General features: G+C 35.9%; 1 long non-coding RNA gene across 1 annotated transcript; it reads right to left on the reverse strand.

Moving 5' to 3' along the window:
• Positions 1 to 1,073: 1,073 nt before the first annotated feature.
• Positions 1,074 to 21,438, reverse strand: LOC308354650. Its single transcript, XR_013967886.1, has 4 exons — positions 21,307 to 21,438; positions 16,673 to 16,756; positions 10,993 to 11,179; positions 1,074 to 2,503 (listed from the first exon to the last, which is right to left on the reverse strand). It is a non-coding gene; the product is annotated as an uncharacterized lncRNA (long non-coding RNA).
• Positions 21,439 to 26,577: the final 5,139 nt, after the last annotated feature.

Below are 26,577 nucleotides of genomic sequence, written 5' to 3' on the forward strand. Positions count from 1 at the left end.
ACGGTAATAGAGCAGGACGGTAATGGAGCAGGACAATAATAAATAAACGAGAAGGACATTACCAAGAGCAGGTTCTGCTTCCACAAATCTATGTGCTACTTACTACAAATACATATAAAAAGATTTACAACTGCTTTGTATATCTTAGGAAATTCTACAGAAATGGGAGAATGCAACATCAAATCTGAATGTAGCTTTGCTTTCCGTCTTTCTTCTTAAATCATTTATTTAAAACAATGTTTTTGGCTAGAGGTTCATGTTTCCAGACTTTTATATAATATACAAAGACTAATTTTTGCTAAAAAATAAAAATGGAGAAGGATTGTTTAGGAATGAATATTGTAGTTATTCCAAAGAAAATGCAATGTCGTTTATAACGTAAGAATGTTTTTATCTGCAATTGACACTGTTTTGCAGAGTTGATACAATATTATAAACATATTAGTAGTAAGAGGCAGCTGAGCCAGATTAGCAAAGAAATTTGGCTCCAGCTCTAGAGGAAGACCACCTGAGTATGAATCCTATCTCCCCAACTGCCTGTCCAGAAACAGATAATTCACTTGACCTTTTTAAACTTTAGTTCGACAATTTGTAACGTTGTAACATGCCAGTTCCTCTCTTGTTAGATTATCGTGAGGAATTAATGAGGATAACCCATGCAAAACCCTAAACCCAGTACTTTTTTAGGTATGCACCACCATTAATCAATGTAATTTCCCACCAACCATTGCTCAACTTGTTTCTTCTAAGGAATCATCAATCAGTATTATCATTCACCTACTACCTGGATAACAACTAAAAATCTCCACTCTAAATAGACAACAGTGTTAATCCAAGTTTTTGTTATTGTGATATGATGTCACAGAGCATCTCCTGTTTAGATTTCAATGGAATATTACTCTATTCCAGAAAAGAAACTTCTGTGTTTTCATATCAAGGAAACTTGACTTAAAAGAAAAATAAATTTGACCCAAATGTTTACCCAACAGAAGTTTATAATTGATGTTAATTATGTTGTAGTATAGTTTTTGATAAATTGTAAATGACAAATAGAAATTACAAAAGTTGTTTTTAATAAATATAACATGTATTTAAAGCACTTACCTCTATTCCATATCATAGTTGGTTAAGAAAAAGCAAGGAAAGCAAAGAGTAAGGCATATGAGAGGAGGAGAGATTAAATTGAAAAATGAAACGAGAGATTAAAAACAGAGAGAAAAGAAAATGAGAGAAGGGAAATAATTGGATGATGGAAGGAGAAAGAACTAGATCTAGAAAGTCTCTGGAAGAAAGCTATGTTTGAGGAGAGAAAGAAAAATACCACCACTAGAAAAATTATGATTCCTCTAGGTATCTGGACTAGGGCAGGTTTACAGATGCTAGAGGAGCTACTAATCTTCTTGCTTGGTCCATCAAAGAAGGCTGGTTTCTTTCTCATGTCCTCCTTCAAAATCTCCTGATTCCAGGCCAGATTCCTTCAGTTTTCAAATCCAGAAATCCTACTTGAGATTCTCTCGTTGCCTGTTTGGACAAAATTGCTCACTGGCTCTCCAGCGATGACCAGTTGTCAACATCAGGAGCCAAACAAATGTCCTCAACTTTAATTTGTTTAACCTCAAATATTGTTACATTGTAAACCATCCACTGCTTCTGCCACCACTGCGTTGATTAAACTGATTCCTAGAAAATATCGTATATAATTAGCTTTTTCTGATCTTTGCAACCTGCAGAGAGGGTCAGATCCCCCCCATTGGGACATTTCTACCATGAAACAAATGCTTATATGTGTGTAGATCATTAAAGTAGGATCATCCTCCATGGCTGAATTTATGCTTCTGAAAACTCCCTGTGGTACTGGAATATAGTTGAAGACATTTGGAATACACAGTCTTGGAATGAGATTGCTGGGAGGATAAAAAGGAGAGTAAACATAGATTTGGCCCATTTTTTATTTTGCCAATTGGGATATTTTATTTTCAAGAACGCAGATTTGTCATTTAATATTCTTGCTCATTGGCATCCATTCCTCCAAGATGAAGTCCCAAATACTTAATATGACCTCACAGACCCTTCAGGATGTATCCCCTGGTTGGCATCCCATCTCCATCCATACCATTCATTATTCTCTTCACTTCTGCTCAAGATCTGTGCACATGCTGAGTCTTCTACATGAAAAGATGCTTCCTTTCTTTTGTCACATTCTCCAGAGTCCAGCTTAAACACACTTCTTCATAGAACTAAAGTATCACTTCTAGACATTACCTCACCACTGCTCAGATTAGTCAGGCTTCCCTTATTATGTGTTGTGATAGTACCATCTACTTTTCCTTCATAGCATTTTAGCACAGTACAGTGTGTATATGTACATGAGAAATTAGATACTATTTCTTACTATAAATTATAAGCTCCATGAAAGAAGAAATCAAGTCTGGTATCTTCATCGTTGCACTCCTTTTGTCTTGGGAATAATTCATAGCATTTTAGCATAGATGCTAAAAATAACCTGTTGAATGAGCAAATCAGTGAATTAATTCTTTACAAACTAACCATTACTACAACTTTCAACTCCTTTTAAAAGCTCATTTAGTACCAAACAATAAATAAGGACTTCATCCTAGCACAAGAGTTTAAAACTAAAATTTAAAGAGCTCAATAAAAAATTTATGTTTTTCATCCTATTAACTAGGAAAATCTTAATTATGTATTTGAAATTAATCTAAGAACTATTTTTTCTGTACTTAGAGATTGTTTGTTCCAGATATAAGATGTAGCTATTTAAAAAGAGAGGATATTTCTTATGACATTGGCTGTAAATATCCTGAAATGGCACAGGAACCAGTTTTCATTAGCACAGGATCCTGCTTCCTAGCGATAAGAACCATGTGTAAAAGGAATCCTGTCATAAATTTCTAATAGTAGGTAAAAGTGGTTTTGACTTCATATTGCAAATTTCTGTTACTTCCTCAGAGTCTGCCCATAATTTCCTTAGGCCTGTTTTGTCTTATTACTTGACACCAAAAGTGTGTGTTGACTGATTGGTTTGGTTGGGTGAGTAGGTGATGGTTGTCAGTAGGTATGAGAGATACTGAAGAACTTAGATGTTAAGCCTCAAGCATGGATTTCTACAGTAAAATTAATTAAACTTTCAGACTGAACATGATATAAGAAATAGTCAACTGGCACTACCTTGCAATGATGTAGTTTCTTTTCTATTGACATCCTATCTGTCATGGTCAAAGAGGTTCAGACATCATAAACAAGTAAACTCAGGAAACTATAAACTATACACACACATACTTACAAACCCAACAGGCCAGAGTGCCTAGGTGGCTCAGTAGGTTAAAGCCTCTGCCTTGGGCTCAGGTCATGATCCCTGGGTCCTGGGATCGAGCCCTGCATCAGGCTTTCTGATCAGTGAGGAGCCTGCCTCCCCCTCTCTCTCTGCCTGCCTCTCTGACTATTTGTGATCTCTCTCTCTGTCAAATAAATAAATAAAATCTTAAAAAAAAAAAAAAAGAAATCCAACAGGCCATTTATGTTATGTTTAAATATTGCTATAAACATGTAAACCAGAACATTGTTATAAGTATTAAATATTAATCAAATAATCTATCTTTCCTACATAAAAAATACTTTTTTATTTACTCTTGAAACAGCATGTTATTTTGGGGCTTACCAATAACATTTTCAGAAGATTGTTCATGCATTTAGATAATTACCAAAAAGGGTGTGAAAATGCCTAATATTTAAGGATTTAGAGCACTTCTGTCCTAAATAGCCTGACATAATATCTATCACAGTGCAAGTAGCTCACCACTGTTCAAGACTAAAAAGGATCAAGGTTATAAGCAATTCTACAATCTATTCACTCCTCCCATGAAAGGGTCTCTAAACTGTTTCGATATGGCACCCCCGTGAACAGGTCATTATTTTTAATAGAAGTGGTTCTATGGACTCTAAGCACTGGTGAGCTGACAACAGTGATAGCAGTGATAGCACTGACAACCTGCCCTGGAATTTGTATTTTAGATTACCGGAATGAGGAGTTATTTCTCTCTTCTTGGATTTAAGATTCGGTTCTTGTGCTGATGCTGTGGGTTTTGCTGTAACTTTTGTTTCCCATTCTGTATGAAGCTAATTAAAAGAGACCTCATAAAAGTAATTAAACTGAAGAGAAGACACTGATCATAGTAACCTAATATGAGATCATTTCATTCAAGCATGTATAAGTCATCCCTTGAATAACTACAGGGTAAGAGCAGAATGTATTTAATGATTGTGGTTGATATTCATTCCATTTTTGTCATGTTTGTGTTCTCGTCATATGCCTTTGGATCTAAAGCCTGCAGTAGGATGAAATGTTTAAAATATTGTACATTAGTATATTTTAAATCCATATTTTTATTGGTAAATGCACAGAAAATCTAGCAGCAGTCTTTCTGATGATAAACATAGAAATAATCTAATGAAATTCTACCAAAATAGGAGTTTCAACAAACAAATGAGTTTGGAATTAATAACTATGTTGCTGGAGAAAAATTGGAACATTAAACTATTAATTAAGTTTTTGGACAATGATGAACATTTTGTAATGTAATCATTTAAAAGGAATAAAATTAAACTAAAATTAATGACTGTTTAAAGATTTAAATTAAGAGGTACAGTTAAAAAGATGTCAAACAAAATATTTAAGCACATGATAGTAAACAGTTTAAAAAAAATCCCCTAAAGAACATCAAAAACACATTAAAAGAAATTCAAAAATAAGCAAATAAAACAACTCTAATTACTAAGCTAATCTATGTTTTGAAAATTGTTTTCAATTTCAATGTTTTTTTAGAAAAATAAATGAACAATTGTTCCCTGTAAGAATAAGGAAATTGTCATATTGATTTACTCTCATATATCTGTCCCTAGAGCATGATTTTCTTGCAAGGGTCTTTTATTTTCCATTGTTTTCATCTTCACCTCTCATAATAACTGAGATATAATTGAAAATATTCTTGCTGTTTTTTTAACACTGTTGGAAATGGAAGACTGGCAATCTAGGCTTTCTGAAATCAACATTTTGAGTCATACATATCCCAGTCTCTCTTGATTGATATTCTTTTAAAGTCAAGTTCATCTTTCTCTTTATTCCATTTTTTTAGGAAAAAAGTTGATTAACCCATTCCACAAATTTGCATTCCCATTTTGGCTGGTTAACTTGCCTTTGAAAGTTGAATGAAACCTTCATTCTACTATTTAGAGATTAGGTTTATTCTTCTTAGGTGGGCTTTTATGGTTTTGTTTTTAATATGCCTCTCATGACTCTTATTCTAAATGAAAAATTCCTTATCATTCATCTATAAGCTTATAGCAATCTCTTCTCCACCCCAATTATTCTTATTTGCCCTTCTGGCATTATTTTGTTACCAATGTATTCTGGGCAAAATAAACTATATTTAACAAAAAGTGGGGCATGAATTTCTTTTTGTTTCAATATCCTTCTTCATTATTCCCAAATACTGTTGTAGAATCAAACATATTAATGGATTTAATTAATAAAAATTATAGTGTGAATCTAGTTTTAAAAACTATGTAATCATCTCACTGTGCATGTGGATGTGTGTATGTATACCACATCTCTTTATAAATGCATCTATCAATGGACACTTAGGTTGCTTCCATATCTTGGATATTGTAAATAATGCTACAACAAATATAAGAGTGCATATATCTTTTTCAATTAGCCTTTTCATTTTCTTTGGGTTAATCTCCAGCAGTGGAATTATTGGATTGCATGGTATTTCTATTTTAACTTTTTGAGGAATCCCCATACTATTTTCTATAGTGGTCATACTAATTTATATTCCCACCAATAATGCATAATAGTCCTTTTTTTCCCCCAACATCCTCACCAACACTTGTTACCTCTTCTCTTTTTCCTTTTATCTGTTCTGACAGGTCTATAGTGATATCTCATTGTGGTTTTTATTTGCATTTCCCTGATGATGAATGATGTTGAGCATCTTTTCATGTGTCTGGCCATCTGTAGGTCTTCTTTGGAAAAATGTCTATCCAGGTCCTCTACTCATTTTTTAACCAGATTGGTTTTTTTGGTGTGGAGTTGTATAAGTTCTTTATAGATTTTGAAACCCAATCCTTTATCAGATAGGTCATTTGTAAATATATTCTCCCACTTAGTAGGTTGCCTTTTTGTTCTGTTGATTGTTTTCTTTGCTGTGCAGAAACTTTTTATTTTTATGTGGTCCAATAGTTTATTTTGCTTTTGTTTTTCTTGCCTTAGGACATATATCTATATGAGATTTTGCCATTTGCGACATGAATGGACCTAGAGGGTATTATGTTAAGTGGAATAAGTTAGACTGAAAAGACAAATACTATATGATTTCACATCATATGTGGAATCTAAAAAAATAAAACAAATAAACAAACAGCAGAACCAGACTTCTAAATATGGAGAACTATGGTTGCCAGAGGGAAGGGGGATGATATAGGTCAAACTATATGAAAAGGAGTAGAAGATACAGCCTTTCAGTTATGGAATAATAGGTCATGAGAATAAAAGGGGCAGCATAGGGGATATAATCAATGATATCGTAACATCATTGTATGGTGACAGATGGTAGATACACTTATGAGCAAAGCATAATGTTTATGTTGAACCATTATGTTGTACACCTAAAACTAATGTAACATTGTGTGTCAACTATACTCAAATAAAAAATATGTTTATGTAACCAAAAAACTATGGTAACATTAAAAAAGGAAGTTAGGAAATCTTCATGGAGGAGGTGGCTACTAACTGTGGAGTTTTTCATTACAAAAAGTAGTATGCATAGTGTTTAAAGCATTCATTTTGTAAAGTGAAGATGATAATACATACAACAAAGACTTGTTCTGAGGATTAAAACAAGATAATATCTGTGGAATGCTTTGCTCCCTGCCTAGCCTATTCATCTCAAAGACAGTATCTGGTACATTCATGGCAGGTATAGGTGATGATGCTTGTGGTGTCAGTAGCAATAGTCAGATTTGGGGAAGAGGATTCCAGTTTTGGACAAAAACCTAAGAAAACATTTTGAAAACCACAGCAAAGTGTTTCAGTTAAAGTGTAGAGAATATCCTGTTACAGCTAGAACACATTGTAGAATAAACTGATTAAGTCAATAGATTGGAATTTTCCCCTTAAGTAGACTTTACCACCATAATTAGCAATGTAATAACATCATGTTATAATGTTTCAGAAGTGGCATATAATTGAGAAAAAGATCCATAGATATCCAAAGAGAAGAAAAGTTATTGGAACCAAACTTAAATCCTCAATAAAATAGTAAAATACTTTTACAATTACTAATATTTTTAATCCCAGTTCACAGATAACCACTTATTTTCTTCATAAACAACAGTTAAGAATTATTTATCTAATCTGCTAAATTACAAATATCACTCTATCTGCAAGAAACTGTTCATTGGGATCCAAAAGAAAGCATGTGTATGTGTGTATGTGTACATTCTGCAAAACGGGAACAATAATAGTACCTACTTCGTATACTTATTATAAGGATTAAGTTAATCACTATCAAGTACTCAAAACAATGTTGGGCATATAGTAACTTTTTTCCACAAACATTAGCTACAATTTATAATGGTGTATTAAATGTTCATGAACTAGATCCCAAACTTCTACATTATGAAATGCATATAAGCAACAGTATATAGACTTTTCATTGAAGTACTTATAATTATTTTGTGGCCTATCATTTTCATAGAAATTTTGCTTTGCTTTCCATGCTATGACTATTTCTATGATACTTGGTTTCACTAAGACATGGTCTTTGCCTATTTAAACCCCACATACCCTTCAGGATGCATTCACATGCTACCTCTTCCATGAGTCTTTTATGCTTTCAACCCCAACATCCACCCCAACCACTATTAGGAGCACAATGTTGTTCCTAACCCACTGGGAAAAAATATATTCATTCAGAGATCTCATTCAGTTTTCTCTTCCCTTTTATCTCCTAACTTGATTAGAAAATTCCCTAGGGTCAATGGTTACTTCCTATCTCATTTTTGTATTTCTGATAATAATGAGCTGTCATTTAGTGGACAAAATCTTGTAAGACTGTTTTATACTTAATATAATTAACATGACTGACTTTCAGGAACAGCAACTGAGAACAACACTAGCAGAACCAAATTTTCACTGGTAGGGAGCAGTTTTTAATAAGGGAAAAAAACATGCCAGGCTGCCTGTTATGGATTGAATTGTGTTCCCCCAGTATTCATATGTCAACGCCTCAGAGGGGGACTGTGTTTCAAAGTAGGGCCTTTAAGGAGATAATTAAGGTTAAATGAAGTCACAGGTTTGAGCTCTAATCCAATATGACTGGTGTTTATTATAAGAAGTGAAAGAGATGCCAGTGATACGTGCATACAAAGGGACAGCCATGGGAGGACAAAACAGTTAGAGGGCAGCAAAATGCCCATCAAGGGGAGAGGCCTCACAGGAAGCTAATCCTGTTGGTACCTTGAGCTCAGACTTCCTTTACTAGTTGTGCCTCCTCCCCAAATCCATATGTTAAAGTCCTAACCCTTAGCACCTTAGAATGTGACCTTATCTGGAAACAGGGCCATGGAAGATATAACTAGTTAAGATGAGGTCTTACTGGAGAAGAGCAGGCTTCTAATCCAACATGACTTAACCATCCTTCTAAAAATGGAAATGGGCACAGAGAAGCACAATAGAGGGAGGAAGACATGTGAAAATCTTCCACATGGAAAAAGTCATGTGGAGTTCTCTGGCCACAAGCCAAGGAACCATCAGAAGGTAGTAGAGAGGCATAGTCCTCAGAAGGAACCAACCTTGCAACACTTTCAGCTCAGACTTACAGTCTTTAGAACTCTGAGGCAATAAATCTCTGTTGCTTCTGCCATTCAGTTTTGATACTTTGTTACAACAGCAAGGGCAAACAAAAATACATGATTTAACTTGTAGTCATTTTTATATAAGAAGGACATTTATTGGGGTGCCTGGGTGGCCCATTTGGTTAAGCGTCTGCCTTTGGCTCAGGTCATGATCCCAGTGTCCTGGGATCCAGTCCGAATTGGGTTCCTTGCTCAGTGGGGAGCCTGCTTCTTCCTCTGCCTGCTGCTCCTCCTGCTTATGTGCACTTTCTCTCTCTGACAAATAAATAAATAATCTGAAAAAAATTATTATAAAGCAGACCTTGCTGCTGATAACCCATGGAAGCCTAGTCTGAAATTAACTGTTGAATCTCATATACAAAAATGGAGTCAGAGGAGAAATTAGTATTCTAAAAGGGGAAAAAAAGTGAGCTCGTGTGAAGTTTCTCAGTAGTTCCAAATAAGGATTTTTAGTCCCTCATTTTTCTAGCTTCCCTTCCATTAGCGCGAAATGCTCCTTTATCATTGGAAATGGTAAAGTAACAACTGCAAAGAAGGAGTTGGGATTTGGATAGTCCTCTGCCCCACTTTAAACTTTCCATCTTGCTTTCATGCCACTGGAAGCACACTTGAGAAGTCACTGCTAAACGTGGCATTACAGAGTAAGAAAAAGGAAAAGCAAAATTCCGCTAGACACATTGCCTTGTATTGGCTTTTGCTAAGCAGTTTTAAAGAGCACAATTGTAACTGGTTGTAGGAAATTGATACAATAATTCAACTGAATCCTAGAAGAGGTATTTGCCTACTCATTGCCTGGACATTGAACTAATGGGTAAATCAGTGGGTGAATGAGTAAATGCCCAACTATAAATAATATTTATGGAATCTGGCTGGCCAATCTGATATCAGAAAATATTTGGGTATTCTCTTTGAGTTAGTCAGAATCAGAAATTGTATTTTCTATCCACTTCCTCCAAAATCATTTACAATGAAGTTAACAAAGCTTATGATGACTCAATCCTCCTTATTTGCAACAACTCCTTAGGACAGAGCAATGTGTTCTTTTGGTCAAATGCTTTTTGTAATATTATGGGAGAAAAAATAATTGTATTTTTTCCTCAAAGAACGCCCTCAAAATTTTATAAGTTTCTGAATCCATCTCTGCCTCGCAGACAGCCACATTCAGACTCTCTGTCCGGAATGAGGGCTTAGAGTTTCCTGGTTGTAGCTTCGGGAAATGAAGGCGCAGAACCTGAGCGGAGATAAATCTTGGCCCATTAAATAGCTGACGGGCTCTCTTATAGGTGACAGAGACCTAAAAGAAGCACCAATTTGTCAAGCACTGTCCCAGAGACTGCCAGGGAACTCTAAGACTACATTAAAAGTTGTTCAGCGCCAAAGCCACATACTCTTTCCCTTGGTAATTTAATCAGTGAGGTTTCCATCTTCACTTCTGCTAAATAGGAAGCACATGTCAGAAAAGTCAAGTTGGCTAGATTAGGGGAGAGAGCCAGGGAAAGAATAAAAAGTAATGAAACTATCTAGGGTAAGACTTTTTTAAAAGGGAACAATCAATTGAAGTACGAAAATCAAGTTTATTTTAGGGAAATCATAATGAGCTTTTAAACCCTCCACCGCCTTTTGAAATATACTCTCTTTCTGGAAACTTGAAAAATTAATTTAAAAATATGTTGGAAATACATGAAAACTCAAGAATAAAAATATTCCCAATATGAGTGACACAGAGTTAAGGAGATGTAATGACAAAAAAACTTTGAACTCTCATTTTAATCCTCATGTTGCTAAAGTCAAATGAAGTGACTAAAGGGAAGGAAAAAACTGTCTTAATTTGATTTTCCTTTTTTATTTAAATAAGTCATACAGAAGGTTGAAATGTGCCCTGTTTTCTTTTAAAATGTCACCAATTGTCCTACTATCAAAAAACCATTATCTGCTGACCTAATATGTGAAGGTGATAATCGATGTACCACCAATGTGATAAATTAGCTCTTATTAATCTAGACTTGGGAGGCATGAAGTAGTTATGAAATTCTTGCGGAACTTCAACCAAACACTTACCAGAACCTGTCTTAAGGGGCGCCTGGGTGGTTCAGTGGTTAAACGTCTGCCTTCGGCTCAGGTCATGGTCCCACGGTCCTTGGATTAAGTCCCACATTGGGCTCCCTGCTCAGTAGGAAGCCTGCTTCTCCCTCTCCCACTCCTCCTGCTTGTAATCCTCTCTCTGTGTCAAATAAATGAGTAGGATCTTAAAAAAAAAAAGAGAGAGAGAGAGAGAGAGAAGGAGAGAGTTCAAAAAAAAGAAAAGAAAACCTGTCTTAGTTAAGCCTAACATCAGAACTTAATTATTAATAATCTTTTAATAGAAAAACAAATTTAAAATCTCACAATAAAAATCTGGAAAATTAGGAGCGTCTGGGTGGCTTAGTCGTTAAGCGTCTGCCTTTGGCTCAGATCAGGATCCTAGGGTCCTGGGATCCAGCCCCTCACTGGGCTCTCTGCTCAGCAGGAAGCCTGCTTCCCCCTCTCCCATTCCCCCTGCTTGTGTTCCCTCTCTCGCTGTGTCTCTCTGTGTCAAATAAATAAATAAAATCTTCTTAAAAATCTGGAAAATTTAATACACAGCCAAAGCATTCCATAATAATCAGTAAAAGTTTGACTATAATTATCAAACCTAAGATGGTTTTTAAAATTCTGTTTATCCTCTGTTTCCAAACCCCATCCCTTTCCCAAATCCAGAAAAAGTATTTGTTTTTCTGTTCTTTCTCCATTTTCATAAAATAATAAGATCACATTAGATGACGCATCTTTCCTTGAATATTTAATATGTCTTTCAAATTAGCCTTTGGGGATAAATCTATTCTTCTTTGGATCTGAAGCATATATTTTTCTGATGAGTCACTGTAGCTTAAACTAAGTATTTAGCTGTTATATTTAAATGTCTATAATTTCCTAAAGAAGTGCTAAAGAGCTCCTTAGGGTATGATCTAATTTGACAACCACTCAGAAATTCATCACTATGATTCGTAACTCTCCTTCAGTAAACAATAAAATAGTCCACTGGATTTATTGCTTTTGACTTTACAAACCGAAAAGAAAAGTCTATCTTATTAAGCTTTATAATTTAAGTAACCAGTTTTCCAATAGTACGCTAACTAGTATGTGCGGTAAGTGTGCCAAACTCTCCCACTAAGGCCTGATGTTAACGAGAAATTTCTTGACGATAGATTTGTTATTTAAATCTCAGTTACTAACCTTCATGTGCAACAAGATAGATAGCCATATTTTTTTTTAAAGTACTTAAGTATACAACAAAGAAATCAAAATGTTTCCTTCAGTGGGTTGCAGCTTTGTTTCCATTAGGAATAACTGATAATCAGGGTGCTGCCAGAAGAAGGGCTCAATTTTCAGGAAGTTGCACCTGTGACTTCAGCTGCTGCGGGTCAGTGGCAGACACTCCAGCTGAAATTGCAGAAGCCATAAAACTGTTGACAGCAGAACTCAATTTCATTGCTTTCACATTCCAGAGTGAGTATAACAGGAATAGGGTTTAACTGGTTGCATCCCAGGCTGGAGACACTACTACCAGAGGGAGCCATAATATTCTGAGAATCCTTTATTTTTTCTTGTCATTAATTTTTATTTGAGTAATACTAATAATTACCTTTTATTGAGGTCTTACAGAGTGTTAGGCATCATCTAGAGGTTTTACATGTTATTTAGGATTCATAGATGAATAAAGTGAAGCCGAGAGGAGATAAATAATCCACCCAGATCCTCAAGTCCTTTCCTATCTATACAGCAATTTGAATTGGCCAGTTAAATGGGAAATCACATTATATTATAATCTTTCTCCATATAAGATGGCCCTTGGACCAGCAGCAATGGCTTCACTTGGGAGCTTGTAAATCTCAGACACCACCCGCAACCTACTGGATGAAATCTTCATTTTAACCTGTTTCTCACATCAGTCATGCACACATTTAATTCACAAAGCACTACACAACATTCTATGCCATTGAAAATATTCAGGAGACCCTTATGGATATCCTTTATTTCTCTAGCAAATTAGAATTGTTAGGTCCATTATTAAATGAAACGAGACTGACACAAAGTGAAAGTTATTTAAAGCTTTATTTTATGTCAAGTATTAGAAATCAGACTGATTGGCCAGGGGAACGAGACTGAAACAAGGTGAAAGTTATGCAAAGCTCTATTCTATGCCAAGCATTAGAAGTCAGACTGACTGGCCTTTTATAGAGCAAAAGTCTGGCCACACATAGGTGGCCAATGAGATTGTAGTCATGTTAGGTCACACGCAGGTGGCCAATTGAATTACAATTTACCCTATAGTAGCTGTTTGACCTAACCTATTACGCTGGTCAGAATTGGTGCTCAAGGTTGGCGCCCAAACGGCGGGGTTTACATTCTTTGGTGGTTAGGGAAAAAGTATGTGTGTTTCTTACTGATTGGATGTCTCCACCTGGCCCAACTCGTCCTTGTATTCTGGGCTCTGTTATCAAGAACTGGCTGACCTGACCTTGTATTCTGGGCTCTGTTATGAGGAACTAGCTGACCATATTTTACTGGTTTCCCAGACTTGCTTCTAAGTAAGTTTCTCTGCGGGGAGGGTGGCAGGGTGAGTTTAAGTTTTACTGCACAAACAATAAAATGGCTTTTAACCAAGATGGAGTCGCTCTGGCTAAATAGGTCCTTACAAAAATCAGTGACTTACTTGTAAACATTTTACAAAAACATTCCAGCAGTCACATTTTCAGGTGTATAAGTAGTGTAAAAATTAAAGGAAAGCGCTTGAGAAAAACAGCATGTTGGAGAGCCTTGCTAGGAAGTAAGGCATATCAGATCTGTCCTAGCGAAAATTCAAAGATGTTTCATAATGTAGAGTCCAAATCTCAACAGAATGCATTTACCAGCAAAAATAATTATAATAACTGTCAGATGTTTTATTTAATAATCAACTAAATGTAATCACATTTGTTTATTTATTCATCCTTTCAACAAGAGTCTGCTGAATGCCTACAAGAGCGAGTCCCAAATTTTGCCAGTATCAGAATCACCTGGAGGACTTGCTAAAACACAAAGTGCGAAGCCCCACCACCGGAGTTTCTGATGCTGTACATTTCTAACACGTACGCAGGTGATTCTGATGCTGCTGGTGCTGGACCTGCACTTGGAGAACCACTGACTTTGAAGATGTCAGACTAGGTATTTGGATAATTATAATGATGAACGAGATACTGTTTCTTTCTTTTAGAAACCTAAACTTAGGTTGGGCAGCCAGAACGACGACACAAATATGTGTAAGGTACAAAGGGATTGTCAAAAATGAGTGAGTGGCAAAATAAACACTACCGGTATTCAAAAAAAAGAGATACACGTACTTCCAGCTGAAATGTTGAAGTGGAATTTGGAGAGGAGCTGATGTGCTTGTAACAAACTGTGGGTAGAATTTGCATGACTAGAATCTGGGAGTAAAGGCATTCTTGGGGTAAAGAATCATTGAGTTTTTATACTAACATAGGGAATTATAAGACTACAAAACAGAACAGTTGATTGCTCCACCAGTTTTTGAAAATGGGAAAGAAGAAAATGAGACTGGGAAAATACGCTTCAAATAGTGAAGGGTGAAACTAAGTGCACTCGACATTTATTATAAGACATGCCGTGCTAATTGTAGTTAATGGATTAGAGACATAATAATTTCTGTGGCTTAGGAAATTTAACGTAGAAACTCTCTTGCCTAAATTCCTACAGCTAATACGTGTCAGAGGTGGGATTCTACACACTGGTCCTCCTGACTCCAAAATTTTCTCTATTCCCCCATTTTCCAAATGTATTAGGGGAAGCGGGGGAAAGAGGGATACCATGGTAATGAAAATGTAGCAAGTTCAAGGGCAGGATGGATGGAAAACCAGACTGATAGGTAGATAGATGAGAAGAGACAGGAAACTATGTGTGCTTGTAAACTGAAGGAGAAAAAAAAGAAAAGATTAAGAGGGAACTTGACGGTGAGCAGTATTCAGAAAGACAGGAAAAAAGATAAGTGACACCAGTGGCTGGCTGAGCTATGAAAGGAAGGCAGCTTATGCTCCCACTGTAATAAGAGGAAAGCAGAAGTGAGGTAAGTGAAGATGCAGACATCTTTACTTCGAAACAGATACGGATGAAAGAGGTAACAGAAACTTCCAGTAAGATCGTTTAGCTGAAGGGGTCCCTATCCTTCACAAAGTGCAACAGCAGGATATTTGGAAAGAATAAAGATGAAAATGGAAACATTGCAAGATTGAGGAATTTAGAGAATTTAAAATAGAGATGTTTGCAATAAAAGAGACCAATTGTGATTCACTTGCATTATTTTATTACTCCAAACAAGAAATTATGTTCCTTTAACTCAGGTAGTCATTTCAAATATCACCCTCTAAAATACTACATTCCATGCACACCACCCTGCCTCCCTGATTTCTATCACCCTGTTTTATCCTGCTTTGTATTTGAAATTATCATTTTAGTACATTTGTTTCCTATCTTTCCACCATTACTAATTTATATAATTTAGGAAAGTAGATACCTTGTCTATCTTTCCCATCACATATCCCCAGTGCCTAAAACAACATTTAGTACATGCTATAAGCCCAAACAATATTTGTTAAATGAATAAATGTTATTTATTCATTCTAATATAGCACTCTCGAAAGTTGGAGATTGGGATAATAGAGGATGAGAGGGTTGGAGAGGGTGATTAGAATAAACAAACAACCAAAAATTCAAAAAACACCAAAAAAAAAAAAGGAGGAGGAGGAGAAAATAGGCAAATTATTTAAAGTACAACGGATGTAGCATAGAAATATCTGATGTGTGAGTATAGACACAGAAGTTTCTTTCAGAGTAGTGGTTCTCAAAGTGTAGTCCAGGGTCAGCAGGATCAGCAACACTTGGGGACTCTCTAGAAATTCAGATCATCAGCCCCACTTGAGAACTATTGAATCAGAAACATCAGCGTACTGTATCTGTTAGGTGATTTGTTATTGCTTCTTAACCTTTCGGCTAAGTTAAGTATAGGAGATCTGTTGCAAGCTAAAGTTTGAAAACCATAGCTTTACCATGATGATAGTTCCTAATGACAAGCTTGCACTTAAAAGAAATTGCTGTACATATACCATGAATAATATTCTGTGTAAAGCATGTAGTTCACACAAGTCTCCCTCTGCTGAAGGTACTCAGGACACAACTACATAACTGCTTGTTGAGTCTGTTGAAGATAGAGTTCATGCATGTATAAAGTTGGGTTCAGAATATGTCACTGGGAGTATTACATTAGTGAATTAACCTTTCAGTTTTGAAAGTCAGTGATTCTAAAAGCTTTTACCCTACATTTAGTGTACTTCAGATAAACACTTAAAATGGACTTTCTTCAAATCTGCTCTTTTTATTTGAATATAATTCATTTCTCTAAAAATGACAGTCATCTCCATTAGCTGAGAACTCACAATTGAGGAACTGAACTAAACAGATTTCATTACATTTATATAAAGATAAAATTGCCACAGATACCATTTATCTCTGTATATTCCCCAGTTCTTTTCAAGGAAAATTTATGCAATGCCTCCAATTTTTCCACTTAAAAATTGCCAACACAACACTAACCAAACACTCCACCTTGAATGTTCTTTGAGAAAAGGAGAGATGGAAGTAAGTGAGTGCAGGAATGTCAACGTAGTACCTGGAAATCAGAAACCAGCCTCCAGAATCTCATCTAACAGGTATTAGGAGTTTGATTAGATTCTTCTGCCAATGAAGTATGGCTCTGCTGTCCAAAAAAAAAAAAAAAAAAGGTCTGCTTAAGATTTTTAACAGCTTTCCAAATGATCTACATTCCACCACAGATGAAATATCTCTTCTGGACACATCAGACTGATTGGGGAAAAAAAAAAATCTATAAATGAGTGCCACATTGCATTCTCTAATGAATTATCTTAGCAAAGAAATCCAGAGAGAGCAACAAAGTGAAATTTAAGTTGGTGTCATGACTGAGGCAGACAATGAAGAGGCTGAGAACTAGGGGTTGGAGGTGTTAGGTAGGGATAGAAACAGGAAGAGGGTTCTAATGAATGACCTCATGAGAGATAGACTAAAACTGAGTTACAAATAAGAGGCCAAAAACTTGACAGAAGCTTCATTTGGTATAAATTGGGACAGGTAGGGGTGGCTGGGTGCCTCAGTTGGTTAGGCGTCCAACTCTTGATTTCAGCTCAGGTCATGATCTGAGGGTCATGAGATTGAGCCCCACATCAAGCTTTGTGCTCATCAAGGAGTCTGGTTGAAATTGTGTCACTCCGTCTCTCTCTCCTTCGGTTCCTCCCCACTCCTCCACCATGTGTGTGTGCGCACACACACACACACACACTCTGCCACTCTCTGTCTCTCAAATAAAGAAATCTTAAAAAAAATAGTTGGAACAAGTAGTAATACTTCTACTTTTAGTCTGATTGCTCTGTCCTGTGCACTTCTAGAAAAAATTATATGACCCTAAAAGGTTATGGCTAGAACCTAAGCTCAGATTTACAAAATAGAAGTAGTCCAAATTATCTGGGACTTCCTTTATCTATATCTGAGGGAAGAACTACACCCTCGTGTTGTGCTTGGGTTGGGAAGACTGACTTTCACAAAGGAGAGTTTGAGTTCATCAGAGACAGTCATAGTTCTTGTCTAGAAAGTTGGAAAATTTAAATCGACCAAGTGCTCAGAATATGCTGGCCTGAACTGAAAGGAGGGTAAAATGTATGATCCACTGTTTTGTATGCCGGTGTGTGCTATATAAAGCTGGGTTTAACATACATTTGCTAGAAAGTTTAATGGATATCAATTAAAACCTTTTTATTCTACAAATGTATTCTACAAATACAAATGTATTATACATTTATTCTACAAATGTATTTTATTCTACAAATGTAAAAACTCACATAAGTTATCTATGATCCATCATTTAGCTATGTAGAAGACCGAAAAACAATGTATTCTTTTTTTTTAATTTTAAAGATTTTATCTATTCATTTAAGAGAGAGAGAGAGAGAGAGAACATGAGCAGAGGAAGGGGCAGAGGGAGAGAGAGAGAGAAGCAGACTACCCGCTGAGCAGAGAGCCCAAGGCAGGGCTTGATCCCAGGACCCAGAAACCATGACCTGAGCCAAAGGTAGATGCTTAACCAACTGAGCCACCCAGGCACCCCAAGAATATATTCTCTAAGTGCATTCCACACTTTCTAAAATGAAGATTTGGTAATCAAGTTCTCACTAAACATGAGATTTACAATGTACTTAGCATGCACTGTGTACTTACACCTATACACAATATTTACTTTTTTTTAATCAGTATGCCTATCTATAATAAAAATATGTGTTCACCTTTGCAGTGAAATTCTCTTTAAATACCATCCACTCCTCCAAATTCATCTCTCAAAAACCTGACACCATTTAAAACTGGAAGTATTAAATGCTGTTGTTTTCCACTTGTGAGATATTCTTTACGTTTCGAGGTCATAACTATCATGACAATTTGTAGTCCTCACTCTTTGCTTATTCTAGGACCTAAACAAAAAAAAGATCTGGATATTGAATTTGTCGGGTGGGCTTACAATGGCCACAGATGTTGATACTATTAATAAAACAGCATAGCATGGTTAGTCATCTCAATGAAATACGAAGAATATGATTTTGTTTACCAAGTAAAATTAAATGCAATTATATGGTGATATAGGAGTAATATGAAATTGATACAGAATATAATGATTGAATAACATTTTTCCTGTTTTCTCTTGTGCTTTTTCCTTCAAGTTTAAGTAATGAATTAGTATCTTTTAAATAGAATTTTCTTCATTGTTGATAAAGTATTCTCAAAAAAAAAATAAAACTTCCAGAATCCTAACCAACCAAAGAAATGATATGAATTTAACTATCAGGGGAATTTTTCATCATTTTGTTTCTTTTTAAGATAACCTTTTTCTCATCCCCAAAGTAATTTATACACTTATATGGGACAAAGCATCAAGAGGAAATATACAGAACATTTGAATGAAGAAATAAAGAAATAATCCTATATTGAAAGAAAACAATTGCTTAATACTTCTGTCCTGCTCTTACAGAGTTAGCTTGGAAACTGCTGGGAAAGGAGGTGTTAATTAGGCTGAAGAACTGAGCTGAATGGCAAATAATATGTCTGCTTGTTAAAAAATCAAACTTTAACACATACATAGTAAATTTTTCTTATTTGAATTATCAAATAATATACAGCATTAGACAGTCTACAAAATTTCCCAAATCAGTCAAACATAGAGTTCATAATTTCTCATAATAGGAGACTTAAGGTAAATAAATCACTATAAATTGCTGGGTTTTAAGCTACATTACATTTTTTTTAAAATTAAAAAGTTGACCATTTCAAAAATATCTCAAAGCAAAAACGGATGTAGCATAAGCAGCTGGATTACTACATACATGGCTAACGTGATAATGTTTCTGTGCTTCTAGAGAGAAGTATATCAAAGATGTCATGGTGGGAGATGCATGTTAAAAGGATATACAGACAGAAAGATAAATCACACTCTGATACCTTCTCTCAGCTTCATGATCTGTTTGTGCTCTGACTTGGGCACATGGATTGATAGAGAACTTGGAGATTTTCAGAGGGAGTTCCTAGCATGACACCACCTCTATATTTGTGTGGGAAGGAGAGGGAAGGGATGATGACCGCAATGTGAAGAGAATTTTCTAAATTTTCAGATATATGCTCAATATTCAAATACTACAGCAGCACAAAACAGCTGCTCAGGGAAAAATTTTGGAGAATGAGTTGCTAATTTTTTTCTTCTACTTTTTTTTTTTTAAGGATTGTTTGACTTCATTTTCTTGCTTTGCACAGTAGAAGCCAAGAACATTACAATTACATTAAAACATTAGAACATAGACTTTAACTTTTTTCAACATTTTTCTCTGTAAAATTTTTGTAATGTTTTATTAGATTTCCTCTTAGGGAGTTAGTATTTTTAATGTTACTACAAATAGTATCTTTAATATTTCTTTATAAATTGTATTTTATTCAGAAAATAGTTATTTAGCTATTTTATACTTCATGCTATAATCCTAAGAAGAATTTTAAATATTCTTAGCAGTGATAAAATTAAGATAAGAGAAAAAACTAAACTGAAGTAAAAGTTTACTAAAAATAAAGTAAAAGAACGAACCATTAATCGTGAAAAAAAATGACTTGTAAACCCTGTAGTATGATACCTTATGTATAAGATATTCCCTATTGAAAGAACTATTGTCATCCAAGGAAAAGGGTTCTTATAACTAATAAACATATTTCTCTTTAGCATAACTGGAACTTCCTCAACCTAGTCATATAGATGACATTGCATTTCTAATAGTAATTCCAATTTACCGGTTCTTACCTCTACCTGGTAATACGAGAATTTCAGCAATATAAAAATGGCTCAGCCCTCATTCCATCCCTCAGCTCAATTATTCTGCGGTTTCCAGAGGGTTCACAATTCTTATACAGTCCAGCCGGTTCCTGCTAGCTGGTGCCATTGCTCTTCCTAGTTGGGCCACAATTCTGCAAGGACACTTGTAGAGACACTGAGAAGACTGTGCTCAATGTTGGGAGAACTCCTCTCTGACCTGTGTTTTCCACTCCGTTAAGAACTCAAAACCTTGATGCTTATGCATCAAAATTTTTGAGAGCTTAATTATAACTCCTCTGCACTTTATAGAACTCAGCTGGGGATGAGTCGGAAAACAAGTCTAAATAATAGAAACTACAATAGTCCCAATTAACTATTGAGATATATCTTAATAATCACCCACAATTTTCCCTACATATGTCCAATTGATCAGTCAGATTTTATATAAATATACGTGATATTATATCTGATATGTACCGTGTGTGTATGACACATGGTATTGCATGAAACTATGCAATAGACATGAAGCAGATTTAAAAAAAAAAAAACTAACAAATTTGTATTGATATCCAAAAGCTCATACAAGTAGAAAGGGAAACCCTCCCACTTAGGCAAAAGTCTGCATGCCTATACACACACACACACACACACACTTGTGTGCAAATCATCTTTTTCTAAGATGTTCTTAGAAAAAGACTCAGTTGTCACTTGTATTTCATAATTTGAAAGCTATTGCTATGACTTTCACCTCCCAGTTTCCATCAAACTAATGTCTGAGGTTCTAACACTCAGAGTTATGTGTCCTAAGCTTGTACGCTCATGTTACACTGAAAATGAAATGACTGATTAGAAGCACCCTGAGCTACTGTGGCTAGGAGTCTCTATAAAAGACTTACAGAGGAAGAGTGATGTCAGCCATACATTAACTCCAAGAAGGATTCTTCTGCTTATCAAAGCTAAGTCAGGAGCGTCTTCCTGCACGGTGGTGAGACCCAGTTCTGCCCGACTCCACAGCATGGGCAGAATGCAGGGGCAGTGCCAGGGTCACTGAGTGCTTAGATAAAGTGAAAAAGGAACACTCTTGATATACAGAGACAGAAATAAAGTCAACACTGTGAATGTGCAGCAGGCATCTTTCAGAGCAAATTGGAGGGAACTAATGTTCTCTAGATTTCCTTGGATAACATTCTGGCATTTAAATTGAACTTTGCAATTCTGCACTAAAAGGCATTATAATGGTACTTTCTCCTAAAAATCCAATAAATCTACAGTAAAGAGATTTTAAAAGTATAACTTAATAAGCAGGGAGGGATAGCAAAGGATGCAACAGAAGATGAAGGTGAGAGCAGATGATTGATACAGAGTTTCTAAGAAAACCGAACCTTAATTCAGCAAGTGAAGAAAGTTTACACCACAGAGTGTTCAAAAATGTCATGGATCTATAGCACCAGATACTTCTGTAACTGGGGAGGCAGGGAAGCAAAATGTCAGGAGGATTAGGTGAAATGGCATTTAGACTGCCATTTCGTACTCTGGGATAAGGCTCCCTCTCCCTGTTCCTTCACCCTCACTATTTTTTCTGGAAATCTATTCATTATAGAAGATATAATGAAGAGTCTTTGTTGGAAAATTATGCTAGACGCAGTTGAAGATCTGCGTTCTAAACCAAAAATAAAATTAGGGAACATATGACATTTGATTCTATATCCCTTCAACAACTTAACTACCAAAAAGCTGATGTTCAAACAGTGTCCACATAGAATACTGGGAAAATTTTCACTGGGAAATCTGACAAACCCAAGAGAAAAGACCTAAAAAGGCAGATATAGAGAGTTTCCAACAAATTTCTCATATAGGTTACTTAAAGTAAGTTTTCTCAATAGTGCCTATTTTTCGAAAATAAAAGATAAGTGTTGGCAAGGATGTGGAGAAATTGAAACCCTTATGTACTGTGCGAGGGAATGTAAAATGGTATAGCCATTATGGAAAACACTATAGAGTTTCCTCAAAAAATTAAATATAGAATTACCACACGATCTGGCAATCCTACTTCTGGGTATTTATTTAACCAAAGAATAGTATTCCATTGTATGTGGATGGACTATATTTTGTTTCACTCATCAAGGAAAAAAATAGCGAAATATTAGCAAAGTACTTATACATTAAGGAACACTATCTTAAAAACCAATATTAATAAGAAAAAAAGTCAAACTGATGTTACGATTTATCTGTAAAGAGAATAGGCCACTCAAGAAATAAAAACCCAAGCAACTAATAAAACATAGGGCAAAATGCTCCACCTTGGTATTATTCAGGGAAATGCAAATTAAAACAACAAATGCATATCATATTTCAGTTATCAATTTAGAAAAGTGAAAGTGGAATTGCATTACTACTGACAAATGAATGGGATGAAAATTGCTTTCTCATGCCTTACTGGTGGGACTCCAAATTGATACACTTTTTTTTTGGAGAATATAAATTATCCTTTAACCAAACAACTCAAAAATAAAAATAAATGCTTAAGAATATATTTACAAAGATCTTTGCAGAAATATTTCTGAGGTGACAAAAAAAAGTCTTCAAAGAATTAAAGAATAATTATATAAATTGTATCACAGTTGCTCTATGCAATATTAAGGGCTTATAACAAGATATCTTTGGAAAAAGAACTTTATTTTTGATTTAGAGGAATATTAATATCGAAGTGAATTCCTACAGACTTGATGCAGCAAAGTTAGAATGTTTACAGATTTATTCCATTTCTTAAAAAATAGAGGGAAACCATCCGTGTGTTGGAGAATGTGGGACATTGGTCTGATGGGTCATGAGGAATTTCGTTTTTTTTTTGACTTACATTTTTGGGAATAGCCCTTGACATGTTTTCCGGGTCTTCTGTCTGAATTTCCAGACTTCAGAATTCATTTACCCCTCAGCTTTCAGTAGTGCTTTCACAGAAAGACCAATGACTGTAACAACTACTTTAGGAAACTTCATTTAAAAAATGAAGAGGAAATATCCAAAATAAGAACAATAGCAATAATGAAGACTGAAACAGAAATCAAGGAAATAATAAACAGAAACACAATAGAGAGAGTGATGCTCCCCAAAATTGGTTCTTCAAGAGGATTAATAAGATGAGTCAACTACTCTCCAGACTTGTCAGGAACAAAAAAAGAGGACACAAATTAACAATATCAAGAAGTAAGAGACTTGTCTTTATTTCAGAATCCACAGAGGTTAAAGTGATAAAAAGAAATATTATGAATAACTTTATGTCAATAAATTTGACATTTTAGATGAAATGGAAAAACTCCTTAAAAGACAAGAATTACCATAGCTAACTGAAGAAGAAATAAACTGACTAGACCTATAGCAAATAAATAAACTCAAAATTAAACCCCACTGAGATAGCCGTGCTCAGCTATTTAAAAAGCCAGCTGTATAATTGTTTTGAGGATATGGAACAAGAGGAATTTTCATACACTGCTGTAGGAGTATAAAATGGTATCCCCACTTTGAAAAACAGTATGGCAGTTTCTTAAAAAGTTCAGAAACATACCTAAACTTATGATTCAACCTTTCAGGTATTTATCCTAGAAGAGAAATGAAAGCATCATATGGCCACATAAAGACTCTCACATGAATGTTCATGCAAACTTTATTTTTGATACCCCAAAACTGGAAACAATGTAAACATCTGTCAACATTTGAAGAGCAAAGAATAACAAATTGTGATATATCCATATAATAGAATGCTACTTAGCAAAAAAGTGAATGTCCTACACACTACAACATGATATCTCTTGAAATAATTGTACTGAATGAAATAAGCCAGACAAAACATTCTATTATTTTCTAGGAAGTAGAAGTGGATATATAGTGACAGAAAACATTCTATTATTTTATAGGAAGTAGAAGTGGATATATAGTGACAGAAAGCAGATTCATGGTAGCTGGGGAAAGGAGTAGGGAGGAGGATAGGGTAAAATTCCCAAGGAGCAGGAGGAAACTTTTAGGGATCAGGGATGAGTTTCTTTCCTTGATTGTGAGTTTCACAGGTATATACATTTGTCAAAATTTATCACTTTGTACACTTTCAATATGTGCAGTTTATTATGTATTAATTATACCTTAAAAGATGTGTGTGTGTGTGTTTAAGTGTGACTCATGGAGCGCAGCACAGTTGTCATAAATATGTGGCATATATATACATAAATGTCACAGACATGCCACATGTATGTACATACATTCCTACATGACATATGTATATAACTTATTGCATGTTATATATATGTCACATATATATGGCAATTGTGCCACAGCTCACTGAGTACCATGACAGAAAGATCATACTTAGGAGTATGATATCAGGAGATACTCCTTGCCATCATCTTGGGAGATCTTGCTGCAAAAAAAAAAAAAAAAAATGCTTTCTTCAAAAACTTGTTTTTCCTCCTGGAAACTGTGATCCCCAAAACAGCTCAAGTCATACTTCAAGCTAGTGGATATGGAGAATAACTCTATATGTGATAGGAAAGCAGGCACTCTCCTCTCTCAATAGGCAGTGGAAATCCCTGAATCAAATATCAGAACCACATACATGGTTTTCAACTGTGTTGAACTGAAACCATTTTACTACAAAATTCCAAATATGGCCCAATTATTATAATACTACAATTCTGCACCAAAAGTCCTATTTCAGGTTTTAGTCATTAGAGAATAATATGAATACATTAAATGCAAATATCCAGAGCCCCAGAAGACATCCCCCAAAAAAAAAAAGTCCTCATGATTTGCTTCTGAAGAAAATCATTAGCAATAAAAATTATGTCTAATTTACGTGGCCCAACAATCATGGGCTCAGTAATACTTTATTTTCAGACATTTTAGAAGCTAGATTGCTAAAGCCAACATGAGAGAAGACATTTAAAAAAAAAAAGATTGTATTATAGATGTTGCTTATAATTTTTGCTGCGAGGGGAATTTTTTTAAAAAGATTTTATTTATTTGACAGACAGAGATCACAAGTAGGCAGAGAGGCAGGCAGAGAGAGAGAGGAAGAGAAGCAGGCTCCCTGCTGAGCAGAAAGCCCAATGCGGGGCTGGATCCCAGGACCCTGGGATCACGACCAGAGCCAAAGGCAGAGGATTTAACCCACTGAGCTACCCAGGCGCCCCAGGGTAATTTTTTAAAAAAAATCAGCACTGTAGGGCAATCCTAGGCCAGCAGGTATATGTTGGGTCATTTTCATACACCATATACAGCTGGTGCCTTGGATTCTGAATAGGAAAAGCAAACAGGGCTTGTAACTGGGGGGCTATATGCCTCCTTCATTGCCCTCTTAGGCAGATTTGGGACATTAAGGCCCAGAGAGGGCCAGAGCTGTGCTCAGTTCACAAAACAAATAGTAGTGCAGCTAGGAGTCTACCTCACTTATCACCTGCCTTTCCCACTCTTACCTCCTGGGGTGGGTAAGTTCAGGAGTGGGAGCAGTCATCCTGGGGAGAGCAAGGAGCGGCCTAGGGATTCAGAGTCAAGGGGCAATGTGATATTATGATTTATAGTAAGAAACACGTATTTGGTCTTCGTCTGCATTCCTGGCACAGTACCCCTGAAAGACTTGGGATTTTCTCAGTGATGAGACTGATAAAGAGTACCTTTTACTATGGTAATCCAGTGCCATTGGGAAGCTTCTAAGGATGGGGGCTGGTTGCCAAGGAAACCAGCATCCATCCCATTCCCTGACGTCCAGGGAGGGGAGAGGCTATAGGTTGAATCAATCACCGCTGGTCAGCGATTTAATCAATCATGCCTGTGTCATGAAGTCCCCATAAAACCCATAAGGAAGGGGTTTGGAGAGCTTCCAGGCTGGTGAACACATGGAGATGGGAGAGCGGTGCCTTTGTAGAGTGCACCGAAGCTCCACGCCCCTTCCGCATATCTTATCTTACCCATTTCTTCCATCTAGCTGTTCCTGAGTTATAATCTTTTATAGTAAGCTGGTAATTCGGTAAGTATACAGTTTCCCTGAGTTCTGTGAGCCACTGTAGCAAACTAACCAAAACCAAGGAGGGATGGGTCATAGAAACCTCTGATTTGTAGCCAGTCAGTCAGAAGTACAGGTGGGTTTGTGTCTGAAGTGGGGGAGAGGCAGGACAGTCTTG

This window comes from Martes martes, assembly GCF_963455335.1.
Source record: "Martes martes genome assembly, chromosome: 1".
In the NCBI taxonomy this organism is placed as follows: Eukaryota; Metazoa; Chordata; class Mammalia; order Carnivora; family Mustelidae; genus Martes; species Martes martes.